Genomic DNA, 20,117 nt, shown 5'->3' on the forward strand with positions numbered 1-20,117 from the left:
GCTGCTGCTGCTGCTGGTAGTAGTGGCGGGGAGGGTGGGGGGCGACATGCAGGGGGAGCGTTTGCATTTCGGGGCAAAGACGCATCTCTGATACTACCCGAAGCGGCGGAGAAGGATCCCATTGCGGCGAGGGAGAAAACGGCAACGCAGCTCGGGCGCGCACACACGCTCATGGAGGTAGGCAGTGGAATCGTTGTTATTATTAGGTCGCTATTCAGCCTGTGTGTGTGAATTAGGCGACCGTGTCTCTCTCAGGTATGCACATGACAGCTTGATTTCCACACGCGCGGTGATTTATGCCCCCGCTTTGGCTGCATTTGATGCGATTTTATTCAGCGGCTCTGCGGTGTATAGTGGCTGCCCTGCCTCCTCGGGACAGCTGGCGTAGCGTTACATTCATTCGTCTCCGCTCCATTGATCACCCTGCGAAAAAGGAGAGGGGGGAAAAATACCCCCACTTCTCTGCTGCACAGACACCCACCGGTTCGCTTTTAGCCTCGGAAATGCTGCAGAAATACAGATTCCACGTGTGGTTCGCTCGGAAGCCAGCAGCCGTCCGTTGTTTGTATGTTTTGGAGACAAACAGTGGCCTGTGGACGTCATTTTGAATCGATGTTATGCATCCCGAGCAGCGCTGTGCACCCCCCCACCCACCCCCCTTAAAAAAAAGAATCAAAAATGAATAAAAGGGGATTAATCCACAGTCCGAAACTGATTAATCATTCATGGATGCACTACTTCACCCCAGTGGGATAACACATAGTCTTACAGCTAGCCCCCCTCTGTGGTGTGGTGAATAAATGATTCATAAACGGTTTATAAGCGCCAAATTCTCAAGAAAATGGCCTAAATGGGATGGGAGCTCAGGAGCACACACACAGGTGCGTCAAAGGCGTGCGTGTGTGTGAGTGAAAAATGCCTGCACTGTGGGGTCACTGGATCAGTAGCTTACTGTGTCTGCTCCCCTTTAAGGATGCGTCCTGACAGATGTTTACTGGATGTCCCAGTCAGCCGCTCTGCCAGCAGAGCCAGACAAGTCAAGCTGGAGGAATAACGAGCTGCAGCCCATAATAACAGCCCCGGTGCTGGTGTGGAGGTGTCTGACTCAGTTGTTAACTTTGTTGGAAATCAGATTTTAATTGGACTGTACTCCCCCCCCCCCCCCCCCCCCCAATGAGCTGGCCCGCTTGTTAAGGTGGATTTTTTTTTTGTCCCCCACCCAAAGTCGTAGCTGGTGCTTACCGACCTGACCTGACCTGACTGGATCTGACTCACGTTTAGCTGGCTGCCCCCCCCCCCCCCATTAAATGAGACATAACATGGAACTGGTAGAAAGCAGTTAGGGAAAATCTCTCCTTGGCTAATGTGAAGACAGCAGTGGAAAACAGATGGAAGGCCGTGCATTGATTGAGTCAAAGAGAGCCCATAAGAGGCCCAAATTGAGTTGACATGTTGATGTGGGAGTCATTATCATGTGCTGTCATTCGCGCCGTCACACCATCGGGCCCCTGGGCCACGTGACGTGCCGAAGGGCAGAGGGCCTCCCTCCTCTGTCCACCTGGGCTTCGTTGAGGGCTGTTGAGGGAGGAACTAACAAGATCTATGGCATAAAACTGTGTCCCCGTCCTGCAGTCAGCTGCCACCGTGGAGAGTTGTTTGGACAACCTCTGCAGCTCCCGTTTCCTCCTGGGCGCCTCGTTCCAACTGGCTTAAACTGGGTGAGAGATTAGCGTCCAGAGGCACGTCCAGTGGACGCCGTGGCTCCCGTCCACAGTGGCGAGGGGCAGCGCGAAAACCAGTTTTCGTTTTTTTTTCTGCAAATGTGTTTAAAATGCTGCCTGAGCTTTATGCTGCGGCAATAAAACGCAGCAGCTTGTGTGTACACACTCTCTTATCTTTGCCTGCCCGTGTGTGCACCTGTGCTCCAGCCTGAGGCCCGTGCGCAGTCCTGGACCTGCGCTGCCGGGTCTGCCGATGGGAAAGTCCTGATCTGAGCCACCGGGGCTGCAACTGACACCCAGTTTTATTACCTTTTAAACAGTAGGTCGCTTCACGGTTGGTCCACGTGCTGGTTAACGGTTGGTTACTGTAGATAGGCGATAGAAACACAGACTGGCCGCCAATCGTTTCAGGACATGTCCTCAAGTTCAGAGAAAGATGAAGTAATAATCAAAGCACGAGATGAGCGAAAGGATGACGGCTTTTGGTCCTGGTTGCTGACAATGTCACAAATCTGGACGAATGATTCGATATGTAGGAGAAGACCGCCAATATGAAGGCAAAAGCAGAAATGGCACATTTAGATAATTTTTTTGTGTTTTTGATGTGAGCAGTGACGCTCATGAGTCAGAACTCGCCTCTCGGCAGGACACTGAAGGATACAGCTGTTTCCTTTAGACCATTTTTCAGTTGTGCTTTCATAGAGAATTGGACTTTGTTTAATGGTATCAGTTGCAACATCCTCAAATCTGTCTTTGGTGCACAACTATCCAGAGCTCTGATATATTGGCCCATTATAAATACGTCAAGTAGATGAAACGTGTAATGATATAAGTGTGAACAAATGCGCTCATAGGAAGCCAGCGATAATTAAACCAGCTTTAATTGATTTCACTAATATGAAGTATATATATTCTCCTGGTTCATACTAGTTTATGCACATGGGGTTCCAACCCTTGCGTGGAGTCGGTGTCCTCATTTTGTCGCTGCAAGGTTTGAGAGTCACTAATGGCAGAACATTCAGGTTAATGGGCGGTAAATCTGTGGCGCTGCAGCGTCTCCTGCTTCTAATATCGCTGCAGCCACGACGCCGGCCGCCTCTCCCAGCTGATACAATAGATGGAAGCCGACAGCACGGCTGCCCCGTCCCTGCATCGGGGCCAGGACCTGCCGGCTGGGGCCCGGCGGAGGCAGTCTTTCCCCGCGCTGCTGCTGCTGCTGAGTTCTGTAATTAAAGGCAGAGGTAAGTCCAGGGGAGAAGGCTGCGCTCTGATTGCTTTTCATGGCCTCGAGGAGAAAGCTGCAGCTCGTCCCGAGGGACCGAGGCGCTGCTCAGCTCTTTGCTGCCTGCTTGAAAGGGAGACGTTTGCGGGAAGCTACGCATTTGTTGTCTCACGCTACCGACATGTGCACGTGCGCTCACGCACAGGTGCTCCAGCGCATTCTGCAACACACACGCGGTAGCTGAGCAGAAGAACACATCTGTACTGTAGCTCCCGCTCAAAACGTGCTGATCCACTCTGGAGAAGCTCTATTTTAGAAAATATGTGCCAGGATGAGGAGTGAGGCAAACCCAGTACGGGAAACGTCCTGGATCTCTCCCTCCATTGGCTGCTCTGGGTGAGAGCTGTGAGATAAACATAAAGCAGGGTTGTGATTGGCTAGTGGTGACTGTGCTTGCTGGGGTGTGTCGCTCCTCGCTGGGATGTATCTGTAGGTACGGGGCTTTAAATCCCACCAGTCGGTGGCATAAAAATGAAACCGCCACCACGTTCAGCCCTCGGTTCTGCATCACTGTCCTCGCGCATTGCTCCTGTTTACTGCTGCTTTTGCCACCTGCATTCCGGCTGGACAAACCCCGTGGAGTCACCGAGGTCTTCTTTCCATTTTTGCCTTCACTTCTTCATCACAACTGCACGTGTGGACACATGTTGTGATGTTTGACCTCCGTCTGAGCGCCTCTGCTAGCGTCTCCTTCTTAATACCACATATTCTGCATTGCATGCTGGCGTGCTTTGATCAGATTATTCTGTAGATTATATATTTTATTCCATTTCTGGTTACTGTTGTGGGTTTAACACGATTATAATTCAAAAACAAAGTGCACAGGTCTGCGAGGTATGAAGACCTGACACCATTTCTCCAAAAAACATGTATAATAACTGAAAATTCACATTTTTTTCCCGATATAATTGGATAATTTACATTTTATTTAACACCCACATTCTAACAAAAAGGAACAGTTTGCTGTGACAGTTCTTGTTTTTTAAAAAAAAAAAAAAAATCAAAACAGTTCTAGCAGAAGATTCAAGATTCAAAGATTTCTATGTTGAATGTAGTTTATTTGAATTCCAGTTACATTTTTACACCCTAACATCTGCATATGTTTCATTTTAAACATACCATTAAGCCAGTGATGAGTACAATAAGTCTTTTTTTCCAATGATAACTCTGAGAACCAGGCAGGAAAATACCAGATATGCCGGAACTGTTGTACAAGGACACCAGCCATTTTAGATAAATTGGGAGCAATTTGCCCACACTGCGGTTGTCAAACTTTATTTAATAAAAGCCAAGAGCCCAAAGAAGGCAACAACAAGGCCAAAGTGGTGCTAGCATGGTTAGTGGACAGTGAAAGCAGACTTTTAGTATTGATGACCAACCTTTGACAGATTCTTTGTGGACCTGAACCACTTTACCTTCAGCTAGCATGCTAACATTAGCTGATATTTTTCTTTTAAATTGCCTTTAAATGTCTCAGAAGTCTCTGAATGATTATCTTCAGTCACAATATGGATATAATGCCGGCGTCTCTGACCAGGTTTCGAATGATTTTAATCATGATTTGGGCCAGTAGGGAGCAGCCTGTCTGTCTGGCTCCTTACCTCCTCCCTCCTCCCCTTCCTTTGTTGCTGTGTGCTGTGATGATCTAACCAGGCCATTTGTCACACGTAGGATCTATTAAGAGTCCCGGTGCTTTTAAGGGTGGGGGGGGGGATGTCCTTTCACCTCCCGTCTCTCTGAATTCAGTTATGACAGGCCGTTGGTTAAAATAGTCAAATGGTCCCAATGAGCTCGGTGCGATGAGCGAGATCGGCCTGAAGAAAGCAAACAGAGGCTCAGAAAAGCTCAGACAATGTGATCGCATGCTGATTTAACACTGAGTCCAGCCACCTTTTTCCTTTTTTTCCTTTCTTTTTGCACAGTGCTCATGAATTAGTTCTGCCAGGGTAATTAAAGTAATGCATCAGGATTTCTGCTATTAACAAATAAAAGTCCAATTAAGCCGGGGTCTATTAAAGCACTCCCTGCATTGCCTACTTGATCTCAATCTGTAGGCTGGGGGCCACAGGGACCCCGGGCACACGAGCTTGACGTTCACAGCTCATTTCCCGCTTCCACATCAGACCCCAAAATTGCGGTTGGATTGATAATGTGAAATTTCCCTGGTTCTGCCCGGGCTCTCTGGGGTCCCCTCACATTTGGACTGGCAGGATGCTTGAAACAGACAGTGATGATGCGATGCCGGGAGAACCGGCGCCTCCAGGGGCGGAGATGAACTGTGGTGGACACAGGTGCAGCGTCAGGAACGGCGTGAAGGCAGCGTATTCACAACATGACAGCACGAGGGAGGACGCTATATGATGTGGCTGGGGTTTAATTGCTTTCTCAGAGTGTCCTCCCCTGGATTGTTGCCTCTGTAACGGCACACACAGTGGCAATAACAGCTTGCTTTTTGTTCTATAATAACACTAATAGATTTATTGTCTCTTTAATGTCCCCCCCTTCCTTTCCAGTAGCCCACAGAGTTTGTTACACTGGATCTGTATCCTGGCAGGGTCTTGGGAGAAGGATTCACAGGCCACCTTCATTAGCCCCCTCTTTGACTTGGTGGATAGGAGAAAGGGGGTGTGGGTGGGAGATAAAAAATAAAGGCACTAACACAAGGTGGAAAACAGGGTGGAATGTACAGAGGAGAGGTAGGATGGTGGCTGGTGGAAGATTAGAGGAGAGGAAAAGGGTTACTGTAGCAATGGGTGGGGTATGGTGGGGGTGGGGGGGCTGAGGGCGCATCCTCCCGGCACAGCCAGCTGGAACAAACAAACGGCCGTGAGACAGACAGGCTGTTTCTAATGGGAGAGAAGCTCGCTGCGCCTTGGATGTTTCCCTGCACCTTTCATTTTCTAAATGCTGTTTTGTCTGTTCACCACTTAACAAGGCAGCAGTGCCTCCGAACGAAAACGCGCTTTATTTGCCGCTGTACATAATTACCAGCCATTCAAGACTTGGCTTGTTTGCGACGCTCACCAATGTTGTGGATTTATATACAAATGAGGGACAGGCTATGTTTTTGCCGCCGAATCCAAGCGGCATCGCTGCTGGGCCTGAAGTTGTGATTGGAAGGCCGTTTAATTACTGCGTTTGGGAGGACGCCGCCGTTTGCGCCTTATTCAAACTTCAGCTCTAATTCAATAGCGTTCTCGCGTTACTGCTGACGCAGGGCGGGATGACAAAAGTCTGGTGGAACAGATGCAATAGCCTTCCCGTCAAATACGGTCAGATGGCGCCTTACTTTCCATTTCCTGCAGCGCGCCGCGGGCAAAGCCGCATCCAGCGAGCGACATGTCAGCACAAGTCAAATGAGGGGTGTTTTTGCAAAGTGGAGTTCAATTGAATAAATGCATTTTCAAGTCGGATTCATCCCCGATCTGTCGGGCGATGTTGCTGATGACACAACAGCGTGACGGCTGTTGTACTATGGGTAATGATTATAATCACCCGCAGCCAGCAGCCCTCGTCACAGGAGCAGGAAACAATGGAAATAATAATTAAGACTTTTAGAGGCATTGCTGAAGAGTGCATGAAGTGCGTATTGTGACTTTTTGAGGATTTACAGCTGTGCGTCGCTGCTGTGTCTCCAGCGTGGGTCTGGATTCTGAGAGAGAGAGAGAGAGATTTTGCAATATGACAGTGACCCAGTCCGCTGTCATAAGGCTAAAAGCATAAAAATAACCTGATGTGAAGGGCCAGGGCTCCTGCTCCGCCTGTATTCCGGGCTCACCCGCTGACAGAAACCCTCAGTGACGCACTGAAGCTCCGTCATCTGCAAATAGGCCTTTTTTTTTCCAGCACGCCATCTCCCCGCACGCTTCTAACCCATTTCCCCAAGTCATCATTCAGCAACAGCATCAGAATACAGCCCACATACATCACAGCTGAGCCAGTAAAATGCTCTCTAGAAGGAGTCAAATATGCACCTTGGTGTAGCTGCCGCCGATAAAAGAGCTAATTCATCATTTAGTCACCCAAAGCCTTCGAGATTCTTTGTAATATATTGTGCGACGGTTGAGTCTGGGGGATCTGGATTTACTGAATAATAATGGCTTTTTCCTGCAGCGGCGGTTTATGTTGAGGCTTTGTTTCTCGATGAAGTAGATCATTTAGTTCTCAAATCATACATTGAATTTTATTTCAAATGTTTCAAAACAGGAGGAAAAACCTAGTTCAAGGGTGTAATAACGTCATAATAATTTGATTCGAGCTGGGTACAGAATCTTGCTCAGGGCTGAGACTCAAACTGTTGAATCACGCGCAAAAGTTCATCCCAATGTGCAGTTTGGTCATCGACGCTTAGGTTTTGGCATTCTTAGGGTTAGGGTGTGAACGGCCATTAGCAGAATAGTCCCTATTCTGCCCCCATTTTTAATACTCGTGGGCTAAATACTCCTACATACTGCGACCACTGAAGCACCACGCGTTCCTTTTTCCTATTCAAATAACTTAGTCCTCTGAGATCTGTCTCACACACACACAGACACACACACACACACACACATATATATGCAAAGAACAGAAGAAACTGGAGAAATACGAAGGGCTGAAAGAGGAGATAGAGAGAATGTGGGGTGTGAAGGCACCAGTGGTCCCAGTAGTGATTTGGACACTAGGGGCAGTAACCCCCAAGCTGAGTAGATGGCTCCAACAGACCCCCAGGCGTCTGGTAGAGGACCCAAGTCTGAAGGAAGGAGGCACCGCCTAGGAGGACGAGGACGAGATTATTTATTATTTTGTATATGTATAGGTATGTATCCTTTACTGTTGTCCACTCGTTTTAGTGGGCTTGCTTTTGGTTTATTTATGTAGGTAATTCCATTGAGAGGTGGCGGTCGCTGTCAGGGGAGAGCCCGTGCACACCGTGCATGCATACCTAACAGCTGTATGATCTAATAGTGTTAAAAGTCTGAATCAATGTCTGCTGCTGCAGTGCTTTTGGTCCAGTGATGAGGCCTCTGGAGAGGTGGGATAAGGTATCTGCATGTATATATGTATTACACCGCGTGTGCGGGGTGTGCAATTATCTGCTGTCGGGTCAGCCGGTGAATATAGGAGCCCCCCGTGCTGCCTGCAACGACTGGCCGGTAATGGTGGTACAGAAAAATTAGCCGTACCAAACCTCCATCTGTCTGTCTGTCAGTCTCAAATCTGCAAGTATCAGGCACAGTGAACCCAGTGACAGCCTGCCAAGCAGTTGATGAGCGCACACCCATGTTTACATTGTTATTTAGCCACCCGAGCGTGTGCGAGCGCGCGTGCACTTACGTGCAGAAAGGATAAAAGCAAACACTGCTATTTGGATAACGCAGAGGGGCTGCGAGGAATGCAGCGACAAAGGCGCCGCTGTCGGAAGGAAAACGGAAAAATTTGGTAACAGTTTACACTTTGACTTCCTCTCCGGGGGCGTTAGGAAATGGTAATTCCCGCTATAAAATGTATTTAAATCAGGCTAAGAATTAATTCCACTATTCTTGGAGGCAGCAGGGGCTCCTGTATCCGTCGAGACGGTGTGCTGCTCCCTCCTGAGACCAGTGGGTTTTCCCATCACTTTAAAAATCAATTACCGTTCTACCTCCCTCGCCTCTCCAACTCTCTCCAAGCACTCTCCTATTATTTATTAGAAAACCCACCACTTCACCTCTAACTCACAATGAGCAACTTAACCGGAACTCTGTGTATATTTAAGCCTTCCTGACACCTTTGAGTGCCTCTCTGTGTCTTAAATATTGTTCGCCGCACAATTGTTTTAATCTTATTTTCTCCACGCTTCAGATAAAAACGCGTCAGGGGTCGGGCGAGATCTGTTCGGTCTGCGTGACACTAAATGCCACCACAAAGCCGCCGCTCCACTTCTGCTGAAGAGAGGCTGTGGCCCCTGGGAGAGATTATGTTATTCTCCCTGGTGAGCCATCTCACAAACATCTGACCGCGCTAACCAAGGGAAACAAGCATGGACGGGCTTGACGGCTGCTTCCTATTTTAGTCATCGACAGGTAGGCGGATGAGTTGAACTGCAGAGGATCTCTGTGCGGCAGAGTCTTCGTCTAATTAGTTTGTCTAATTATGTCTTTGTGCTGGAAATTTCTCAAATTAGTGGTATCGCGCAGAATGTGAGCATGCTCATTATGGCTGTCATGAGAATTGTTGCGGTGGTTGGTGGAGGAAAAGAAAGGGAGAGAAGGAGTGTCGCTGGAACCCACAGCCCTCCCTGGTCCAGGTCTTTTACATTAAACGCGAGGATTTCGAAACGTCGCCCGGCAATTCACATGGAAAATGTCGCTTCCGGCTGCCCCCCCCACCCCACCCTCCCTGCCTCCTTCCCCTTACTGAGCAGCGGTGCTCCTATTTGTCGTGTACCACAAAAGGGTCCCCTTTGAGTCTTCCTCCTCCTGCATCAGCTGCAAATGTTCCCCAGCACTGAGTGCCTCACGTGAGACGTCTTCATTTTTCTTTTTCCCATGCTAGCTCCTGAAGCATCGGCGACACCCCCCAACCCCAACCTGCTCAGCAGAACTCTGAAGCCCTTTTCACATACAATTTTCCCAACATCGAAAAACAAAATCACATCTTCTTACGCGGAAGGAAAAACAAGACATCATAATGAGGCCCCAGTGTGTTTTCAGATTTGGAGCTCTGCAATTAAAAGGTGTGATGGGACTCTGTTTTGACGTTTCACATGGATACGGCGTCAATAACAGCGATTTATGATTGCTGCTGTGTGACACATGTCAAATCCTCAGTTGAGCACTTTAGGATGTTGTTCTTGGAGTTGGCGGCTAACTGTAGCTAGCTGATATTTAAGCTCATGGTACCGGGTCACACTCGGTGAGCACCACAGCTGGTGTCTGGTGTGATCCCCGAAACGTGGGCTTTGCCCGCGCACAGCGTGGATCCAGCGCTGTTGCTCCCTCTGATGTCACCACAGAGGTGGAACAACTTGGATCTCCCATTATGGAGCTGTTAGCAAGCGCCTGTGTGAGAGAGGTTGAAGCTTCTTTTCCTGGCCACCAAGTGAGGACAACCTTTGTAGATTGTGTGCCAGTGACCCTCACCTCCCTTTCTTGCCATTTTCCTTCATTTTCCTGCTTGTTGTCTCCCCACCACCCCTCAACCCCCCACACTCCTGGGCCCACAGTAATTGGTATTCCGAGTGGCAGCTGAGATCCATACAAACGCAGCAGACGGGGAGAGAGTGAGCAAGGCAGGGTGTGTGTGTGTGTGTGTGAGAGAGAGAGAGAGAGAGAGAGTGGGAGAGAGAGAGACATTGAGGCAGAGAGAGAAAGCTGGCAAGTCAATACGCTGGTTCATTAGAGCACTGAGTCACAGTGGCCGCTGCCTCGTTTGTTTATGTTTGTCCAATACTCTGTCTTAAGCAGAGCCCACCGCCTCGATCCCCTCACACCGACAAACCTGACAGCAGCACACCCCAGGCCGCCTGGCCGCCTGTGATATGAGCTTTTCTGCGCCTGTGAGTGTTTGAACATGCAGGCTTATGGAATAATTACTAAATCAATAGGTTCGAATTAAGCAAAGTGAGGTCTTTTCTCTCCTACATTGCTCCAAGTCAGTGGCTGCAACGCGACCATGAATATGTAAGGGGTGCAGGAGGGTGCAATTCATAATAGCTTCATATAGAACATAATAAAACACTTAATTCAATAAACGTTATTGGTTTATTCTCATTAGCACAGGGTCTGGGAGAAGCATTGGTAGCATGTGTGTAACGTACTTAATTTACTGCACTTTATTTTCCATTTTCTAAATTCTTTGCTACTTATCTTTTACATCTCTATTTCCACTGTTGTTTCTGCAGGTTCTTTTCATAGTCGGCTGCGTCGTAACTGAGACAGACGGTTTACTACCGGCAGTACCGGTATGCAAGAATAACAACGATAAACGTTTAATTGAATTTCGTTGATTCACCCTGGGAATTGCCACCAGTTGTCCTGTAATTACGGCGTTACGGCGTTACGACTGTATTTTGGGTCTGATTGTGGCAGCGGATGCAAAGCTGAGGCCTGTTCTGCAGCGCCAACACATGAGGTAAACAAAAAAAACAACACGCGCTCCCATCTCGGGCAACAACAACGGCAACAAAAAAAAGATTCTGCCGTTGTTGAAAACACTAAAGTGGATGTTCCACAAAAACAAGTGGGGGGGTGCAGTCTGGCCATGGCGAGCTGAGAGCAGACCACTTGTTGGGATATTGAAAGAGAGAGAGAGAGAGAACGAGGCAGGTGAAGAGAAAGGGCTGAAATGACCTGTTCTCTTCTTCTGGGCTGTTTGCTTTGCAGGAAATAGTAATATGGCGGTGTCTGGGAGGGCTGTCTGGGTGGGGCCGTGGGCTCCCAGGGCCCTCACGGTGCACGGTGACCTCTCATTACCACTGTTTCGGGGAGCGTGAAACGGAGGAGATCACTCCAAAGGGCAACTCCGTAGAAACGTCTAACCTTTTAAACAAATGGAAATACGTCACCCATACAAATAATTCATTAACCTTCTCCGTTTAAATGAAAAGCTACTGCTTTAAACCTACACTAGCTTTTTTCAAAACCTACCATTATATTTGTTTAATTGGACATTGTGCGTGATGAAAGTGGCACGTTCCCTTGCAACGCAGAGTGCTTGTGCCACGCAAGTGATCTTCATCCTGACGCTTTAATGAAGCCGCTTTAGGATGTGTGTGTGTGTGTGGGGGGGGATGGGGGTGTTGGTTGCAGGAGGTGATCTAGCAGGTTATGATTTTAGTGATGCTGTTGTTTTGGAAGCAGCCCGCTGCTCTGTCCTCCAGCACAGACAGCCATTGATTGGAGGAGCTCAATAACTGGGGCCATTTAATCACCTCACTCACAAGCTGCATTGTCCCAGAGGCCCAGGGAATAAGGGCTGTTAATACCCCCGTGCATATGCACACAGCCGCCACCTCCCAACTCCCTCACACACCCACAAGGCCTCTAATCAATAGGCTTGATTATCAACAAGTAGGCAAAGGGGGCTTTGTTCTCATATGTGGACAGAAGACGCTCGCACCCCGCCCTCTCAAAAGACGGTTTAAAGGGGAGTTTTACCTGGAAAAGCTGCCTGATATCAGCTGGGAGGGCTGCTCTAACCCAGTTAAAGAAAACATATAGATGCGCATTAGCCTTCTAAAAACAGCACCTCCTCTCCCCTCCTCCCGTCTGCCTCCTCGGCTGTCGCGTCCCCTCGTCCCGCTCAGCATTGCTGCATGTTGTGTTGCAGGGATGCGACTGATAGTCTGCCAATTTGAGCTGTGGCACATCACAGGGTCTAACCCCTCCTCCCCAACTGCACACAGGCGCACGTTTGAAGCCCCAACAGTGGGCTCCTTCTGCTGCTCTCCTTCACTCCCTACAGTCGGATCGAGCGTTTCACGGGAGCGCCACATTGTTATTGGTATTAGCTTCCCGTGTAAGACTGCATCATTGCACAGACCCCCCCCACACACACACACACACACACACCACCACTTGGTTAGGATGTTATATTTGTGCTGCAGCTTTACGTAGAGCAACAGACAGGAATTATTGCTGCCTCTCGTCAGAGATTTGGAGGCCGTTTGTGTCTATGCAGCCTGTCAAAGAGCCTCTAAGCTGGGTTTCAAAAACTAATAACATCAGCGACTTTAAAGGCTAAAACAAATATCAAAGGAAGGCGCCGTATAAGTGCCCGGAGATGAATATTGAGATTTGGGTTTATAGACCATCTAAAGGGCAGAGACGGACGGCTGTTTTGTCCTGTGTCCTCCTCATTATTACCCACCAACACATACAAACACATTGTGGGTTTTTCCCGTCAATTTCCTGAGTGGCCCTGTCTCTCCCATGACCCTCATTTTCCCTATTTTTTTTAACCTCTTTTATTCTCTGCCTCCCCCCCCCCCATCATCCCGGCTGCCCCCGTCCCCTGTCCTTTGGTTCCAAAGCCGAGCAAACGAGTCATTTTTTCTGAAGCAATGGGGAAATAATTTGTGGCGCAGAGAACAAAAGGAAATCTTCACTGCGGGCGTAATAAAATGGATTTTTGCGAGGCGGATGGAAACTGTGTTTCGAAAAAACAAACGTCTGACGAAAGCCTGTGACATTAGAAGTGTTAACAGGGTGTAACGTTTGGTGGATAAAGATAATTAGAAATTCATTGGAGGCTTTTTTTTTGTCTTGTATTTGGCTGGGGTCGGGTAGGATGTGTCAAATTGTGGTTCCAGTTTTAAAAAGGCGCCGTGTGCAATCCATTACGGTTCACTTATTGACTGTAGATTCCTCAAAGCCCCCCACAGACCTCCGTGCTTCCTTATCGAACTGATCAATGCACTGCTTTTGTCACGGCTCAAGAGACCACTGATGTATTAGCACCACATTAATTGTGTGAGAAAAGACGAGTTAAGAAGCCAAAGATGCCGATTTCTGAATACAGGCCTGTTCTATTCAGGCCTCAATGGCTGTTTTCCATCACAGCATTGCCCCCCTCCCCCAATTTTATTTTATACAACTTAAAACTAGGCTGAGGAAAGTTAGGCACCTGAATCCAAACCTCCAGAGGGTTTTTTTTACCCGACAGTCTTCCTTCAGATTAAACGTGCCGTCTACTCTGTTCACCAAACATGAACACGTGAGTCCGTGGGTGAGATGTGCAACTTCTTCAAAGAGACCCAAAAATGTGCTATTAAATAATTCTGAATTGAAAAAGTAACATTTGCAGTGCTGTCTAAAGAAAGTGAAGTGGTGCGCTCAAGTGGGATTTAATGACCCCTTTTTTGTCCACTGCATCTTGGCTTCACAACTGCTGGACTTTTCTGCTGATGGCGGCTGAGCCGTTGCTGAGAAATTCAATTCTTTTTTTTTTCACTCGGAAACAAATGACTAAGTGTTTGCTGTGAAAATTACCATTGCTAGCATGCTAGCTAATCAATACCTATTTTCACATTCGCCCCAAGACTCCGGCTAACGTGAAGTCATCGTTCTACTTCTCTCAGCTCCAGAGAAAAATCAGCTAGTTGTTGACAAGTTCCCTCAATATTCGGTCAATGGGGGGGTCAATAATACAATTGCAATAATTGTTTGAGCGGTGAAAACACAAACGGAATAAGCAGTTTAAGGAGCAGCCGCCCTGCGTTCCACGGAGATCAATCTTGTGGGAGTTTAAGAGATATGATGTTTTATATAATATTTGCTCAATTTGATTTTTCAAATTGTGTATTTGGATGTAAACATTTGAATTATTTGTCATGATAGAGGATTTGCACAGTTTAACCCGGAGATGAACCCTCCCACCTCTACCACGTTTTTTTAATCACCAGGTTACCTCATATGCATGTTTATTATTGTAACTGTGACAAGCACAAATCTCCTTTATGGGTAAAACCAATCCTTACCTCATCACATCTCATGCCAGCTCCCAGTAAATGCATGAAGAAGCATTATTCTTCATTGAAATCCGCATAATTCCATTTCAGATTAATAAAAAATAACTGTGAACAGTGCAGTTATTCCTTTTGTAGCGGCACCACATTGACAGCAATGCACGTATTTGGAATATTGTTCAGGTTAGGTTATAATAATGCTGCTGTTTTGCCCAAATAACAAAACCCCAACCCACAAGGTGCTACCAGCAACACCAAGAGGGTGCTTGGGTAGTGCAGCTTCTCCAGGATATCAGATGAATACATTCCGTAGTCAGATGATCTGTGTGAGGAGCATCCAGGAGATACCAGGAGACACCAGGTGAGGTGGAAGGGGCCTTAGCAAGGCAACTAGCCTGAACTCTACTAAATGACCTCCAGCAGGCCACTTGTGTGCCTATTTTTGCCTAAACCCTCAGAAAGAAGCTCCATTAGGGTGGCCCGAAGGCCATGCGTGAGCGAGGCCTGTGTTTACAGCGAGCGCTGTGCTGCCTGATTGGCATTTGCCAGGAAACAGCAGATTATCTATCGGTGCCCTGTTCTCTCCACAGAGGAGAACAGGTTCACACTGAGCACATTTGACAGAGTGCGACCGGTGACCTGTCCAGGGTGGATTCCTGCCTCTCACCGATAACTGGGCTCCAGCAGCCGTAATGAGGAAAAGGCATTGGTTTGCAGGAAACAAATAAAAAGTAAAGTTTTTCTGCTGTTGTTTTAAGGCGGGAGAGGGGAACTTTTATAATAAGCTTTAATTTGTCTCCTGTCAGCCATACGGAACAACATTTTAACCACCATCTACATTAAACCGTCTCATTCCTGCATTGCATGCCACAAAAGCAAAGAAGACTCTTCTCCTGTTTTTTTTTTTTTTTTTTGCCCAGTATCTCCCTCAGCATCTCTGAGCAGGAGCAGAGGGGGTGTGAAAGAGGAGGTTGCCATTAATCACAGGCCCAGAGGTAGTAAACACTCTTTGATGGTCATTAGAAAACAGTTCTATTACAGAGGTTACTGTGTCTAGCAGTTAACCTTCTCCTCTCTAATGTATAGCACCATGGATTTTTAGAGGAGGAGGAAAAGGAAGGGGGGGGTGGACGGGGGAAGCATCCTCACCTTGACTGGAATGTCCCCCTCCAGCAGCTTTTGAGTGGTCGGTGTATCCCCCCTTCTCCACACGCACACCCTGCTCCTCCTGCATTACCCCCCCCGGTTCTCCTCCCTCCCTCCCCCCGCTGTGATCTGAAATGTGCCCTGCATAAGTGGAGGCAGCTGCTTAAGTGCTGAGAGAGGGAGGAGAAGGGGAGAGTGGAAGTGGAAGGTAAAGGCTGAAGAGAGAGGGGGGAGAGGCTGACTCACAGTTAGCCTGCCTCTCTCTCCCTGAATGCTGCAGCGTCTCCTCCCGTTGCACTTATGCTCCCTCTTTCTCCCCCCTCTCCCGCTCACACACACGCGCTCACACGCACACACACTCACACTCCCTCTCCTATAAACATGAATAAGATGCATTGGGGGGGTTTGTCTGGGGGTTTTTGGACTGTTGAAAACGATTTGGCTGCTTCCCTGCATTATTGATTCGAGTGGCTTTATTGTCATCTTGTTTTTTATGTTTTGAAATTTTAATGCGGACCCTTTGTAATTAGGGTGGCCGCGTTTGATGCAGCCGCGTCTCCTGCAGCCGTGCTTTGGGCCGCTGATGCAATAAAAGCAATAGCGTACAGTGACAATTGTTTCTGTCAATGAATTGTCAGAGGAAATGTTGCGGGAGCTTAAGGGCAATTGGGTGATGGCTTCTGCCCCTGTCTTTAGTGCTCTTGCAGTGGTGGGCTTCATAGCTGAAAGCACACTCCCTTGCAGTGGAATTATGTACTGGCGGCCCAAGGCTTTTATAAGCTGTCATTCCTCCAGCCAAAGCTGGATATAGACTGCAAGGCCACCTCAGCATGGCACAGGACAAAAGCCTGATACTGGGCTGTAATTGTTAGGAATAAATGGCAGCTAACAAGGCAGGAGAGATGCGGCGCTCCAGTCAATGTGTGGTTTCAGCAGCAAAACAACGGCGCAACCTTGGTTCGGAGCCGCAAACCCGCGTTTCAGAATGCTGGGAAGGTTTGAATCTCTTCCCGAATGCTGGTGGGCTGGGGTAGACTAAGCTCAGCTGTGACATCTCAGATGTGTTGTAACAGCATTTCTATGTCAGTTCTGATCAAACTGGTCTTCTGAATAATGAAAGACGTCTACGGAGATTAGGACATCGATACTTTTTGAACTATTTACTCGTGCTTTATACGGAGAGGAGCCGCGGTACCTCAGATTTCAATTTTGCATCGATGAATCAAATGATAATTAGCAGCAAACCAGATTCCTTGAAGTCATGTTTTAATTAAAACAGTAAAATCTCTGTATTTTTCATGAGAACTTCTGATGACTTGTGGCACTTTGGAAACTACGAGCACGTCTGTTGAGGTGTATATTTGATAAAAAAATGATAAAAACTCGCTGCCCCATTTCCCCTTCTTAGTATTTATAATTTAAGGAATGTGATAGATTAAAAACGCGGCTGAAACGTCAGCTGAAATTTGACCTGTTTCAGCTTTGAACGTGATCACGTTTCACACTTCTCTAACACGAAGCAGAGACTCCGGTCCGAACAGGCAGTCTATTGACGAGCACGCGAGCATCTGACGCTGTCAACACCTTCAGCCAACCGTCTGCTTGGTGCGTCCCAGTCGTGCATGAGCGGTCGGTTTTAGAGGTGCCTTGCGTCACTTTTTCTCATGGAAACCCTGTTTTTCCACGAGATAATGAGCATGTATTCCTGCCTTTGACCTCTCCAGGTAAACCTGTTAATAAAGCACTATTTATATGCCAGAGAGATAAATCAGAACGCCTGGCAGTCAGGAAAGCGTGGCCACTCGACAGGAAAAAACAATGTGTGATCAAGTAGCTTCTTTGTTAAGAAGATGAAAAATGTACGAGCTGCTGTTGGATAGAGGCGTCCACTGACGCTCTCAGGTTTGCGCAGGTTTCAACCAAATGTTTATTCTGATAACAACACGTTTACATAAGGTCTCTTTATCGCACTAGACTCCAAAACAAATGATTCAGCTGGTAGCATTAGCGCGATAGACCACGAAAATTACCAAGACTACAAGCTAGGAAAACCTGCGTCAGTCAGCTCGGCTGGACCGACCGATTCTTTCCACAGAAACATCCCACACTGAACCCGGATTCAGCAGTTTTAACAACGAACACATTTGCAACATCAAACCCAACTCGCTGCAGTATTTTAGTGAGGCTCATTACTAATTTAAGAGCTCACATAATAACACGGAACGCTCTTGTGTTCTGTTTTTCTTTTTTTTTTTTCAGATCAGCACCTTCTCAAAACACAATTCAGGCTTTCCTACAGCCAGTGTGGAACTGCTTTTAGACATTTTACTGCTGTTACAGTGACGGGGGTAAGAGTGGCGCCATTACACAACACAGAAGTCAAGAGAGGGAATTGTATTCCCCTCCAGGTGGGCGGGACTTAATTTCGCTCTCGGAAAGGTAATTGAAGTGGAAATCTCCATGCGATTAAAACTAAAACCGCGTGTGAATCTTTGTTTGGTCGCTCTATGAAAAGTTAATATAACAATTATGCAAATTTGTCAAACCGTGTTGACACAGAGTGAGGAAAGCTACGTCTGTGGTGGAAGGTTATAATGTCATCATCACTTCACATTAACGCCTGCAAAAGGCATGAAAAAATAACGGCTTATTATTATATTTGATGGAAAGGCGCTGGAGACTGTGGTTTAGGACGGACACAGATGTGAGTGGTTGACATGTAGGCCTTTTATCGGCTAAAATGTGAGAATTTACTTTTTACAGGTTTCCTGTTTACAATAGCCCATAAAATCATTTTAAAAGTCAGTTTTCTAACCAATGTGCCAGTTTAAAATTGTCTGCCTTTAAAAAAAAACATAAACAGATTTAAATATATCCGACACCTATGTGATATGATTATAAATGTTTCCCCCTCTGAGGTTTCTCATAAATTTTAACGATCGGGTTGCGGTTTGAGCTGCGTGGTTCCTCTGCCACATCACTTAACAGGAAAGTTCCTAATATTCCATATGCAGGTGGGGATGATGTGAATATTTTGTTCATTTTTCTCACTTTTCACAAAGACTGCGCGCTCTCATGCACAGCGGAACAATGTGGAATGCAAGCGTCTTTGCTATTTTTACTTCCCCACCCGACACTGTTTTAATAGCAGATGCACATTTGCCCTGCTGAGCAGCTGCACGTGTGTTGGCGTCAAAATGAGGTGTATAGAAGGGAATTTACAAAATTATAGAGGGGAATTTACAAAATTCCGGTCAATCTCACCTCCCTGAAGTCTGAACGATGAGGACGGCAGCAGCTTCAGCACCTTGGAGAGCGCCGCAGCGCTCGGCCCAAAAACAAGGAAGATGTACAGGATTAACAAAAACCTTTGAAATGTTCTGGTATTTTTCAGTGCAGGCTGGTTGATGAAGAGACCCAGTTCAATCATTCTGGACTTTGTGAGTGGGACTATTTTCCACCCATTAAGCTTACAGTGGATCTGACTTCTCATCTATTCTCGACCAAGGAGAGGGGCCCTCATTTATCCACATATTGAGAACGTAACAATTACAGTGCAAATGTTTACAGAAAGATTCTGGAAATGTATCATCAGTATGTGTGACTATAGACAACCCGCGTGAAGAAAAGGAAGCAGAAATGATTGTTGGTGAGCAGTGAATTACTGTAGCAGCAGGGAAGTTCAATCAAATCAGCTCCTCACATCTCATTCTGTAGCAGGCGCTTAACTAAGAAGTCCAAAATGGCGTCTAAATGTGAAGAATATGTGGTATGAGGGGGACGCTTTAGTGAAACAATGATTTTCTTATTCCAAGTGTAATGATGTACAGTGAACGAGAGAGGGGTGCCTTTACAGCTGCCTGAACTTTCATCCTATTTATGTGCCCTGTGTTCTGTCACCACATATCGTTCACTTTGTCTCTTTATGCATTTGGATCCCCATTAGACTATTGCTATTCTCCCTTAGCCTTCTAGAAAATATATATGGTTGCAAAACAATCAGCACTTACACTACGCACAATTACACAATGACATTATGTTGCACCGCCGTTGCCTTCCTATTGTGTAAAAGCAATTGCCTATTTTGCTTTAGTGCTTCGCATGATTGCACCTCTGTTTTCCTCATTGAAAATCTCTTTGTTTTGGAATATGTTTTTTTTTTTTAATATAATCAATTCAACATTTGCACTTTCAGTAAAAAAACAAAATCATCTTTTTCTTGTCTTAGAGACAACCAAAAAGTGTCCTTTTTCCTTTCACGTACTTAGCACTGGTCGGTGTATTTCTTTGGAGACACATCTTTGTCCACACCTTAACTTACAAATGACAGAATTTGCTGATGCAGATTTCTGTCCCAATGCAGGTTTGAAAAAAAAACAGCTGAATGACTCCATCATTCCAGAAACCACCATTATGTCCGGACTAGCACGTGTGACCAATGTCTCGTGGGAGGAGTTAGAGTTGTTTTTGCAAGTCTTTGCATGTGTGCGGGAATACACAAGGGCTCAGAAACGCCACAGGCTGCACGTCCCACATGTTG

General features: G+C 46.9%; 1 protein-coding gene across 5 annotated transcripts in view; it reads left to right on the forward strand.

The window, feature by feature from the left end:
- The first annotated feature begins 22 nt into the window (after positions 1-22).
- Positions 23-20,117, forward strand: part of nexmifb (neurite extension and migration factor b) — a 48,112-nt gene continuing 28,017 nt past the window's right edge. Inside the window, exons 1-2 of one of the 5 annotated variants that reach the window (XM_057042516.1) lie at positions 61-177; positions 17,837-18,016. The gene's annotated coding sequence lies outside the window, so the exon portion shown is untranslated. Of the gene's footprint in view, positions 178-8,826; positions 9,048-17,836; positions 18,017-20,117 lie in introns of all 5 variants that reach the window. The other 4 variants (XM_057042517.1, XM_057042519.1, XM_057042515.1 and 1 more) reach the window with 4 other exon arrangements.

The sequence above is a fragment of the Takifugu flavidus genome, chromosome 9 (genome assembly GCF_003711565.1).
Source record: "Takifugu flavidus isolate HTHZ2018 chromosome 9, ASM371156v2, whole genome shotgun sequence".
NCBI lineage: Eukaryota > Metazoa > Chordata > Actinopteri > Tetraodontiformes > Tetraodontidae > Takifugu > Takifugu flavidus.